The sequence below is a fragment of the Nyctereutes procyonoides genome, unplaced genomic scaffold (genome assembly GCF_905146905.1).
Source record: "Nyctereutes procyonoides isolate TBG_1078 unplaced genomic scaffold, NYPRO_anot_genome, whole genome shotgun sequence".
NCBI lineage: Eukaryota > Metazoa > Chordata > Mammalia > Carnivora > Canidae > Nyctereutes > Nyctereutes procyonoides.
Genome location: NW_026575140.1, coordinates 27,922,346 through 27,935,059, shown reverse-complemented (window position 1 = coordinate 27,935,059; position 12,714 = coordinate 27,922,346). Strand labels below are relative to the sequence as shown.

Here is a 12,714-nt window from a genome sequence, read left to right as displayed (position 1 = left end):
TGTCTTCAGACTTTGCCAAACATGCCTGGGAGGTGAAATCGCTGGGGTTGAAGAGTCCTGCCAAAGCTGCAATGTACAGAAGACATTTGCTCAAGTGCAAGACTTGACAATCTGGGAATGTTGGTTCCCCTCACTACTCTATCACCCTGAGTTGGCTGCTGTTGAATGAAATGAGGCCAAGGCATGGACACTGCACACATGCAGGCAGGAGGGAATGCTCTGCCTCCATTCACCGCCCCTCCCCAGGCTATAACTTTCCCCTGTGCAGATGGAAGGAAAAGGGTTGCATCCAGACCCAACCAGAACCCAGTAGAGCAGAGGAGCCAAGAGCAGCAGGAAACCCAAAACAACGATCGCCGGCTTCCAGACAACTTTGCCTTTTTGCCTTGTGGGGAAACTTATAAATTATTTGGAGAGCAATATTAGTCTTTTTGCTTCTGAAAAAGGTTCTGCATCTTTAATAGAGCCTAGTTTTGAAACATAACTCACAGAGTTGTACAAATACCCCATCAATAGTGCGGTGGCTCATTTCATTGTTCTCAGCGCATGGAATCTTCATTATTTGCACTGCTGATAAAAGGCAGCATTTTCAGCAGATCTGCACTACTCCATTTAGCGGAGAACAATGATTTATTCCTCCCTCACTATTGGACATCCTCAATTTCCTTGGGTAATAAAGAACGCTCCCACGGATGGGATGAACAGGGACAGCCGGCGGCTCCGAGCCGGGCAAAGGCAAGAAGAGTGGGCAGGGGTCCTGACCGGTGACCCCGCCGAGGGAGAAGGCCCCAGAGTCAGCTTCCTGGCCCGCACTGACAGCCGCAGCCTCTGGTGGAAGCCCAGACTTAGCACATGGCATTGACAAATTGCCAGAAAGCAGCGCAGTCCCTGATGGAAAACCGCCTATCTCAGCCCCGACAGCCAGCGAGCGCCCTGCCCAAACCACTCCTTCCTCCACAGAGATCAACGTCTCACTGAGCCTTTATTCGATACCACAACTCAGGGAGGCGCAAAGTTAGAACGTGTGTGCATTTGCCTTGCGCGGTTTTCTCCATATTAGAATTCATATCCTGCTGAGAGAGGGGAAATCAGAGTAATATCCTAAAACTGGAAATAGAGGTACTTGCACAGTCCACACAAAGGGGATTGTTGCATCCTCCGCCTGGCGGGAAGAGAGCCTGCCACTGGGCAGAGAGTGCAGGTATGGGGCCACGGACAGTGACAAAAAGGTCCTGAGTAGCTGCCTCGCCTGAACACAGATGCAATTTGCTGCATGTCAGCCTCGCTTGAGTGGAGGGAAAGAAGTTTTGAGAAGTCTCTTGGTGTTCCCTGATACACTGTAATGGCTCTCAAGACTTGGATGAACTGGTGGACCAGCTGCTAGATGAACCTTTAGAAGTAGTGGGATGGCAATGAAGGGAGTGATAGGTATGCATGCTCACTAGATGCCAGGGCAATCGGGGCTTCTAGGAGGGGAAGGGAGGCCTCTGGATCCAGGTGCTAGGCCACTATTCATGTTAAAATAACTGGCAGATAGCCACAGCCCTGCCAGGTGGGTTGGAGAGGGAATGATGCTTGCTAGAGCTGTGTGTTCTTAGAAAGTTCTGGAAGCAGGCAACTTAGGAGTTTGTGGTCTGAGTCATTTCCCCTAGGGCACTGAGAAAGCCAAGATGACCTTCTGTGAGAAGGGCACAGCCTGGTCCCAGGCCACCCCACAGCCCTCTCCCCACCACTGGCCACACCCCGTGGACTACAGTGGGGGCAGGATTGGTGACCAGAGGAAGCAAAATCCTGCTTCAAAGACTAATTACAGCTGCACCAACCTGGCTTTAACTCTCTGGTCGCCACTGGGGGGGGGGGGGTCTGAGGCAGACACACATAATAAGCATGTTGGCAAAGAAAGGAAGAATGCCAGTCATGGGACCTGCACCGGTGGGGACAGGCAATGTATTCAACCATCATGACTCATTTCCCTTCCCCAAACAGCGGTGGACTGGGCCTTTCCCCTATGCAGGCCTGGCCCTATATCACCAGCCTAGATCCTCCTAAATATCTAAATATTGGGAACCTGGTCCCAGGCAAGATACATGAGACACAGGTTTGATTGTGAATTTGTGAATTTCCCACCATAACCGCCTTTCCATTGATTAATGCAAAGCTTATGGAGTCCGCTTGAGGCCCCCCGTTGTTGGCAAAGACAGGAGAGTTGGGGAGTGTCACAGGGAGGGGCACCTGGGGTGGCAGAAGGGAGCGGACAAAGACAGAGATCACCTTCTGCCATCCCATGTGGGCCCTTCCTGCAGGAAGCAGCCCTACTGAGGCCTCCTAGCTGCCCCACTCCCTTGCCTGCCTTGGACTGGGAGCTCATGAGTCCTCAGCTTTTAAAACACTAATGGGGAGGTCAAATAAATATTTCAAGGTCACCCAAGGTCTCCCTTGGGTCTTATTTATTTCCAGCATCGTGGCCATCTCGATCTAGAAATGTTTCCAATTGCAGAAGTATGAATAGTAAGAATGCAGCTCTTTATTTATTTATTTGATGATGAATTTATTTATTTTTGCTGCTTATACTACCTGGATGGGTCTGGGCATAACTGGACAGCAAGTGGCTCTGTTCTGGCTGGTCCTGTGCTTGTCTGCTGTTGGCAGCTGCCTGCCTGCTCAGGGAGCATCTTAGTGGAAACCCTGCATTGCATTCATTCCTCACCTTCTAGAAGGAAGCTAGCTAGCTCCAGGGAACTAGGGAGGAGAATGTGCTGCCACCATACCTGAGCATGAGCTGGGATGTGCTGTTGTCTTGGTAATCCTGACACCAGAACCTAGAACTAGTCTACAAAAACAGTGCCTAATAGAGGCAGGCAGCATGCCCAAGTGACCTGGTCCTTCTGTGCCAGTGAGCTCATGGGGGCCCTTTCTGTCAATGATACTGTCCTCCTAAGAGGTGGAAATTAGTATACCTGCTTTATCGTGCAAGTCGGTGGAGGAAAAAGTTGTAGTCCCAGGCAGGCACCAGGGGATCATGGAACTAGGACTGGACTCAAGGCCCTCCCGACTGCAAACAACCCCTGTGGTCTGAACCTGGGACTGTTGTTGTTCTGAAGATGGAAGCCAATGCACTGTGTGTCTGATATCAATTATCATTTGCCCCACCTCCTGCCCATGTGTGCAAAATCACCTCCCAGATGTGTGCTTCTCCTCAGGGCTGCTTTATCCTGAGCCCATGTCAGAAGGCTCTTGTGAATGAGATCACAGATTGGATCAATCTGGAGGTGTGGCCTCTGCTGTATGGCATTCTAAAGAGGACTCTCTGTGACACAATAGCACTGCTAGCAAGCGCCCAGCCCAATCCCAGCACATGGAGAGTACCGGGGTGGCAGGTCCACAAGAGAGTATGAGCTATTCTGGCTCATTCGCGTCTCCTCTCTATACCCACTACCCCAGGAAAGATCTGAAAAAAATCCAAGAGCTCATTCATTTGGCAAATTTTTAAGGACTTAAGTGTGAGGTATTGGGAATATAACAACTAACAAACCCTTGTGATGGAGAGACAGACAAGTAATAAATGTATAAGGTCGATACATAGGTTAGGCATGGAAGTCCAGATGTAGAGGAGACTTCAGGCATGGCCTGATCAAGATTTTGACTTGTTCTCTGTGATGCTTTCTATGATTCCCTCCTTTTTGGGTTTTTCTGATCCTCAGCTGGCTTTCCTCATGTTAATAAAATGGATGTAGGCATTTCAGACCTTACAGGCACATCGTCTACTGTCCAAAAGAAGACAGAACCTCTCTTTTCTCAACCATTAAGGAAAAATGGGCTTCACTCTGATTGGATCAGTTGAGGTCATCTGACTACTTGGAAACAATCACTTTGGCTGAGAGGATGCATTAGTTTAGACTAAGGGTTGACAAATCATAGCCTGTGGACCAAATTCAGTCTACTGTTTTTGTAAATAAAGTTTTTTTTTTCAACACAGCCCATTTGTTTACATAGTGTGCATGACTGCAGAATCAAAAAGGTAAACAAAGATTTTATTGCCTACAATGCCAGAAATATGTGCTATCTGATGTTTTATAGAAGAAGTTTGCCAACCCTGGCTTAAACACACCTGTGTCTACATTGGAGGTTGATGTTAGAGGAAATCCCCTCAACTTTTATGAGGGTGACATAATGGGGCAGAGGATGGAATAAATGCTGGGACGGGATTCAGTCCATGCTAGCGCATCCTATTCATGGATTCATTCAGCAGATGAAGCTTGGTCAACGTAGGTGGAACTTATCCTCTTTGCCCAACCAGAGAGAGCCTGATTCAGAGAGAGAGAGAGATCAAAGCCACGTTAAATAGAACAGCCAGAGGGGGGAGTAACCCAAATGTCCCTCAACTGAAGAATAGATAAACAAACGTGGTATCTCCATAGGGTGGAATATTATTCATTCATAAAGGGAAATGAGGTACTGACACGAGCTAAACATAGATGAGCCTCAGAAGCAGGACACTGAGTGAAAGAAGCCAGACAAAAAGGTCATGATCTGTGTGTGATCCCATATCTGAGAACTATCTGGAATAGATAAATCCATAGAGACAGAATGCAGACTGGTGGTTGCCAAGTGCTGGGGGGGAGGGGTCACAGGGAGTAACTTCTTAATGGATGGGTACGGGATTTCCTTTTGGGATGATGAATGTGTTCTGAAACTTGTTAGTGGTGATGATTTCACAACATCGCCAAAGTGCTAATGCCACTGAATTGTACACTTCAGAATGGTGAGTTTTATGCTGCCTGAATTTTATCTCGATTTAAAAAGATCAAAGCTAAAGAGCCTGTGCTAAACTGCATGGGAAGACTTGTGGGCTCTATAGGTGTTCAGAGGAGGAGCCCCAGGGCGAAGGCCTGGTTTCCTGGCAGAACTTTATTCCCACATTTTCTGAGCTCATGTCCCCCATAGGCTTCCCGCCGGCGCCCCAGTTGCCCCAGCGGCCCCTGCTCTCCGCCCCCACAGAGGTGTTCTGACAGCCATTTGCATGCCTTGGGGTGGCACCACAGGCGACCCCCTCACCTGGCTCTCTTCAGCACCCTGGTGGTGGAAAGCCACATCGCATGACAGTCTATAAATTTGCCTCCAGGTTTGGCATTTATGTTTGCCACCTTTGTAAAAATATTATTTCCCATCGCTACCTGGTTTTTATAATGTCAATATACTAAGATCTACCTCTCAGTATTACATTTTATACACAATGCTGCTTTCTTTATACCCTAGAGCACATGTGTTTTTCTAACTTGGCTTTCAAAAATAGTTGGTTTTCAAAGAGATGTCACGGGAGACTTGCTGTTGGCAGTGAAAAAAGGTTCTTTTTTTTTTTCTTTATTGTGGTCTGGAGCAAAATATGTGATGGAATCCTTAATTGAAATTCACCTTTAACATTCAAGTTATATTTTTATTACAATTTGAAATCCATTGTGAGGGATCATTATCTTTGGGGATTCATTTCCTTTGGGATGTTTCTTCCCTGGTGTAATTTAAATCCAGGGAGCCCAGAACAAACACCAGTGTCTCATATTTCGAGCTAGTGGCAGAAAAGGCTGCTGGCATCGGTGCCCAGGAAACATAAAACAAAGCGCTGTCTCTGTGGATCTTCTTGTTGGGTTCTCTTCAGGGCATTCTGGGGCGCTTCTGTGCCTCTCGCCAGTAGAATTCCCCAGCGGCCAGGGCAGTGGCTGCCTGGACCAGCAGGCAGGATTGAAAGGGGATTGAACTTCTTACTCTCTCTGCCTCTGACTCTGTACTTTGATCTTTCAGTCTGCTTGACTGCCTCTCCCCACCTCCTCTTCCTAAGGAAATGTTTCCTTGTGTTTTTATTTTTCAAACTCCACACCTTTGGGGAGCCAAAAAAGCTATCTGTGTCTGTGCACCTGTGTTCTCTAGCACAGACGCGGTGAGGCTGACACAGGACTGCAAAAGCAAGCAGGGTGGGAAAGGCAATTCTTAATCAGCAGTCACCACTTTGGGAAATATAACGGCAATTTAATTAATTGCCCAATGCCAGTGTTCAGGACAGTCTGCGAGAGCTTCTCTAGAATTTGAGGAAATTATTACAAATTGTGCATTCAACTCTTAGGATGAATACCAGAATCCAGACATCATATGTTTCGACATGTCTATTATTTATATGCAAATATGGCTCTCACAAAAGGATTTCCCGAGAGACCGCTGGGTTAGTTTTCCAGCAAGCTCAGAAAGTGACTGTCCATCAGCCTGGCATGTCCCTCTCCTTGGGTGTCCTCAAAAAGGTTTTCTGGTTAGATCAGATTTCACTGCTTTTGGCCACCCTTCCACTGGGGCTGCTGAGCTGAAAAAAATTCTCCTTCTTTATAGCGTAATTCCATTTTGGCTAAGTAAGACTCTGGCATAAATACGTGCTTGGTACTAATAGTTTGAAGACTTTCTGGAGACGAAATACTGGTCCTCCTTTCCTGCCAGGCAGGGGTGGGCACTCTAGGCTTTCTGAAAACAGCCTTGCCCGCCCACCTAGTTGATCAGGTCATTCTGAATTGCTAAGCAAAGCTGTCAGAGTCAAACATGTTTGCAGATAGCAGCAGCAGGAGCCACCAAACAATGAAAACAGTGGCTAGTTAGCATTTATTGAGCATTCATCTGGACCAGACTGTGCCAAGGGCTTCATCATAACATCCTAAGGTCTTGGAAGGTTGATGAAGATAAGCTGCTTTCTAAAGAAAGTGTTTTAAGAAAATGTGCTCTGGGCAGCCTGGGTGGTTCAGTGGTTTAGTGCCGCCTTCAGCCCAGGGTGTGATCCTGGAGATCCGGGATTCCCACGTCGGGCTCCCTGCATGAAGCCCGCTTCTCCCTCTGCCTGTGTCTCTGCCTCTCCCTCTCTCTGTTTCTCATGAATAAATAAATAAAATCTTTAAAGAAAAAAAAAAGAAAATGTGTTCTAGAGTCAGACTACATTAGAATAGAATGCAGTGACCAAAACCCCTGAATGGCAGTGGTTTAACTAGAATAGCTTCATTTCACTGTCTTGGAAAAGATTGGTTAGAGGATCCAGAGCCAGCATGGCAGCTCGTGGCTGATCAGAGTCCCAGATTCCCATAACGCAGCATCACCATTCTCAATACACAGCTTCTACCTCATGGCACAAGATGACTGCTTGAGCTCAAGCCATACTGTCTGTCTTTTAGCAGCAAGAAAGGGGAGAGAATACTTCTGCCTATATTCCATTGACCACAACTCAGTTACAGCCACATATAACTGCAGAAGATGCTGGGAAACATAGTTTTTCTTCTGGGTGGCCATGGACCCAACTAATTCTCAAAGAAGAGATTGGGTAAAAGGGTGCAGAAGCTCTCTCTGCCATCGAGACCTAGATGCAAACTGATAGTTTGCCTTAGCTGAATTAGGATCTGCCTTCAGAATATCATAAATGTTTATCTATAAAGTCTGTAAAACCAGGTACTTGATAGGACTGTTTTAAAGGATACATGAGACAATCACTCTGCAACGTGTGGTGTAAGGCCAGATAGAGAGAGAGCCTGGGAAATGGTGAGAGTCATCATTGCTCCTCAGTCTGAGGCCAGGCTCCATCACTAAGGAACTGGTAAATCCCTAGGGGGAGCTGGAAAGCCAGATCATTTATTTTACAGCCTGTAGCTTATACATTGTGTTTTTACACCTTGCCACATTTGCATTCCATAATAACCCAGTATGTAGGTGTTCATGCCCCCACTGTAGGGAGGTTGGTCTCAGAACTTGGACCCATCACTCAGTTGTCAAAACCAGTGCTCTTTTCATTTCTCTATACATTTATGCACCTTCCTGCATGTGGGAAGAATAAAAGGAAACATTTGACATAAAGCATTAAGTGCATGCCACTTTGTTACAGTGATTTATTAGCTAAAACACCCAGATACACACACACTCATACACGGACACAGACCTAGGAATTTCTATATATACAAGATACATATATAGGGGTGCCAGGGTGGCTCAGTTGGTTAAGGGTCTGCCTTTAAGTCAGGTCACAGTCCCATGGTCCTGGAATCATGAGCAGGGAGCCTGCTTCTCTCTCTGCCTCTGCCCCCAGCTTGTGCTCTCTCCCCCTCTCATTCTGTACTCTTTCTCTCTCTCTCAAATAAATAAACATGATCTTTAAAAATATATTATATATATATATATATAATAGTCTGACAAAGGAATATACATTATATATGTATATTATATATGTATATGTTATGTAATGGTGGAATCTAAGAAATTTTGGGGGGATGCTTCCCTTTCTGTTGTTAGTTCATATATTTATACAACCAATATCTATTTACTACGCACCTCCTCTGTGCCAGGCAGTGTGCTGATCACTGGGAATATAGTGATGAACAAACAGACCATCTCTGTGCTTGTATGGAGCCTCGTGTTCCATGGGGGTCAGAAGCAAGATCATCACATCATCACAAAACAAGGGCACACTTACCTATAAATGGCACAGCAGAAACAGCCTGATGCCTGGAGAGTGTGGGTCCCAACCCCACTTCATTGACAAACAGAGATCTTTGCCACAGGAAATGAAGAAGGAGGGTCAAGATGGATATTGTTGCCAAATACAAATAGTGGAAAAGGCATCCTTTATTCCCCAGGGCTCCTTGGCAGCCACTGAACATTCATTCATCTGTGCACACATTCAACACAGTGTGGTATAGTGACATGGACTCTGGAGACATATTCAAACTGGTTAAAATCCTGATTCTGTCTCTTATGGCCCAGTAACTAATCTCCATGTGCTTCAGTCTTCTCATCTGTAAAATGAGGGCAAATAATTGTATACCTACTTCCTAGGGTTGTTAAGAGCATTGAGGTGAGTTACTATACCTAAAGCACTTAGAGTAACATATGGCACAGGGTAAGCCCTACATAAGTGCTGGCTCAGGAGGATGGTGGTTAGTGACACTGCTGTTGATGGCATTGATAAGGAGGACATTGGTGATGATGAAGATAATGCCATTGATGAAGAGGAGGAGGATGGTAATGATGACACTGATGAGGAGGATGAGGATGATGGTGATGAGGATGATAACATTGAGAAGAGGAGAAGGGCAGTGATGATGATGACACTGATGAGGAAGAGGATGATAACACTGATGATGAAGAGGAGGAGTATGACTTTGATGAGGAGGAGGTTGGTGATGATGATGACATTGACAAGGAAGATGGTGATGATGCATTGAAGCTAAGGAGGATGGTGATGAGGATGAGGATGACACTGATGACAATGAGGAGGAAAAGGAGGAGGATGGAGATGCTGATGGTCATAGGGGATTATTAAGTTCCCCCACAACATGCCAGCCACTACCATTGGTGCTGAGTGTGCAGACAGGAACACAGAGAAACTCTCAGCACAGCAAGGAGCAAATGGGTCCAGAGGTGGCCACAGGGCAGCAGGGGTGTAGGGAACAGCACAAGAGGTCTGCGCTCCAGAGAAAGGCATGGAGCTCTCACCAGAGCTCTTCTCACTCTCCATGGAAAGCCACTCGGGAAGGCAGAGGGGTCATGGGAAAGCTGTAGCTGCCTTTTCAGGAAGGCTCCATGGGGAGGCTTTGATGCAGGGTGTGGGCACATGGGACAACAGATAGAAAGGAGGCCATGGCTCCACAGCTGGCTGGAAATGCCACCCACAAAACAATGTGTACTCACTGCTTCTCGGGGAGCTTTGGAAGTGGCCAGGGCTCTAGGACTGTGAACCTTGCCTGGTAGTGATGCTGAGTGCCCGGGACCAGTTGTTCCCCTAAGCCGATCGCTGTGCAGCCCTGCAGGAGCCAGCACTGTCTGTGATGATCTCTGGCCTTAGAGAACCTCCTCTGAATCCATTGGTAAATTTTTGGTAAATAAGTAACTGGAATGCCTAATACTTGCTTTTGTATCATTCACAGTTAAAAGGAGTTTGTGTTCATCTGAGCAGCAAGGGCACACATTAGATAAATCAGTAATTCCTTGCCATTTTGTCACTTAATTTTTTGTTAATATAATTAGGATAGAGATAGTTAAGTCTAGGTGTGCTAAGTCATAGACCATAAAAAACTCCACAAATCACTTCAGCATGTGACTGGGTTTGAGGCATGGTTGTTAATCAGGAGGGGCAGGGCAGTGGCTCTCGGGATCAGCTTCTGGCAGGGACCCTCAATGGGCTTGTCCCCCAGTCCTCCCCCCCCCCCCACACACAGAGACACCTGCCTCCTCCCCAGACTGCAGCCTCCCTAGAGCTGCTTACCCCAAGAAGGTCTAGCACCCCCTACTGTTTAGTTGGGGGGATGCCCCCTTCTGAAGGCCATTCTGAAGACTTGAGATCTGAGGCCACGCTGCCTTTGTGTGGAGTTGGGAGGCTACCTTCCCAGTGGGGATCACACTCAACAGGACCCCCGCCTACCACTCTTCTCTTGGAGGCTGCAGTCTTAATTTCCAACTCTGTGGGCCTGATGGGACACCCCCCCCCCCCGCCCCGGGCTTGGGTGTGAGGCAGGCTGGCCAGAAGGCTGTTCTGTAGTCTGTCAGGATTGGCCAGCCCCTGGACATCTGCAAGTCAGCTCCTTCACCTATGGAGAACGTTTGGTCCAAGGTGAAGTGGTGATGCTGGCTCACACCCACACATAGCAGCTCCAGGGTAAGAACCAGTAAAAGACTGGTCCTGCCAGCTCCCAGCCTTCACACACTTGTCAGAGCCTGAACCTGTCCCGTGACTCCTGATGTTGCATCCAGAGGCTAAATCTTTTCCAGTGAAACATGAGTGGCAAGGGACAGAAGGACTCAGGGAAACATCTGACCACCTCCCAGACTTTGGCAGGATTCTGACTCCCCTTACCAGTAGGTGCCTCTGTCTGGGGATGGGTCAGCCAGGTCTGGCAGGAGATGGACCCAGGCCTCACAGGCTTGAGCTCTGGCCACAGGGGACAGTACTCCCCCTGTGGGCTTCAGATGGTGAAGGAAGTCCTGCCCTCCATCCCCTCTTACTGTCCCGGCCACCCTGCTTGCTATTAGCATGACACTTGATTTTAGCTGTACAGCAGCACGCAATATTTCCAGAACAAATAAAGCTGCATAGACATTTGCTTTAGGTGTTTTACGTTTCAACTTGAATATGTTTAATTAGGCTCTGCTGTTTGAATAGCATCTCTGTAGGGATGTTTGGGGCATTTAAATTTCCTGCCCACATGCCAGTACTTTAAGTGAGGGGAACCAGACAGGCTGGAAAGGGTCCTGAGAGGCCATTCAGCACTCCCTAGTGAGCGAGCCAGCAGGAGAAGCAGCCCCACAAAGAGGAGCAGCAAAGACCAGAAGGAAAGTGTTCTGGTGAAGCCAGGCCAGCCCTGAGCCATTTGGAGAAGCCTTCATGGGGTGCTTGGCCAGCAGTGACCCGGAGGCATGTTGAGCTCACCCCCCATCCGCCATAGGCACAATGGTCCCCGGTGTCCAAAGTAACTGGGGTACCCTCTCTACCCACTTACATCTGCTAGAGCTCAGCTGGGGCCCCACCCTACCAGCTGCTCCCATCCACATCCAGCCTTCTGGCTCCAGGTGTTTCTGTCTGATTGGAAATCTGGGGCCTGTCTAATGGTCCTATTCCATCCACTGTGGTGTAAAGCTACTTTCTATATGCATGAAGCTCTTTCACTCCAAGGTTCTGGGCTGCACACGTCTCTGGCACCCCAACATTGCACTGTGCCTCCCTCAGAGTTTACTCTGAAGGGCACCTCCAAAGCCTGTCCTTGCTTCCCATGGCTGTTAAAGGCAGACCCCCTTGGGAAATCCAATTTCAGTGACCATTATCAAGGAGAGACACCAATGCCCCCCACAATGCTCTTGGGGATGCTGCGCTCTGAAAGATGATCTGTTGCCAATAAAGCTGCATTTTTGAGCCTGATTTCCATCTGGGACAAGTATGAATTGAATGGTCCACATTTGTGTCTAGGGCATGGTGTTGAGTGGATGTCACAGACCTCAGATGCTGAGCTCAGATTCTGTGTGTGTGTCCCACTGATGTCCTTGGCCTCCGGAGCCATTCTGTCACCCAGCTGAGCTGGTCAGTGCAGAGCAGGACATGGTATCTGAAGACCCTGACGTGGGCCCTTATCCACTGAGAGATGGCAGGCTCTGAGTCACCCCGGTGATGAGGTGGCAATGGTGATGCTAACAATACCAAGGGCCCCAGCCCCGTCATGTGGTTTTCAGCCATGGCCAGGTCCTCAGCTCTGCTCTGGGCAGCTTCTCCTTATATTCTATGGTTACATCTCATTCCCAGCTCCCTCACCTCTCCTAAAGCCCCCCCCCCAGGTGCTCTCCAGCTCAGTGATGCCCCCCCTTCTGCCTGAGAGGAACATGCTCTGTGACACGACAAAAGGGGTGGGAGGTCCTACCAGCTGTGTGACCTGCCACAAGTAGCTAAATCCCCGCTGACCTCCACCCATGCCTCAGTGGAAGAGGAAGGGAACAGCAACATTCCTCAACATTGCACAGTGTTGAGGAGTCATGAGATAATTGGTGAAAAATACAGGCTCCTTCCTCCCCCTCTGACACCCACACAGGCCACGGAAACGGCTGAGGAGGCCCTACTGCCAAGTCTAGTGGCTCTTCGGTCTTTCCCATGACATTTGGTGGTGCTGCCCACTCCTGTTGCCATGGTTTCTCTGATGCTATTTCTCGGGTCCTTCTTATCTT

General features: G+C 48.1%; 1 protein-coding gene across 1 annotated transcript in view; it reads left to right on the top strand.

The window, feature by feature from the left end:
* Nucleotides 1–12,714, top strand: part of CAMTA1 (calmodulin binding transcription activator 1) — a 1,317,854-nt gene that overhangs the window by 1,000,628 nt on the left and 304,512 nt on the right. The gene's annotated exons all lie outside the window — the stretch shown is intronic.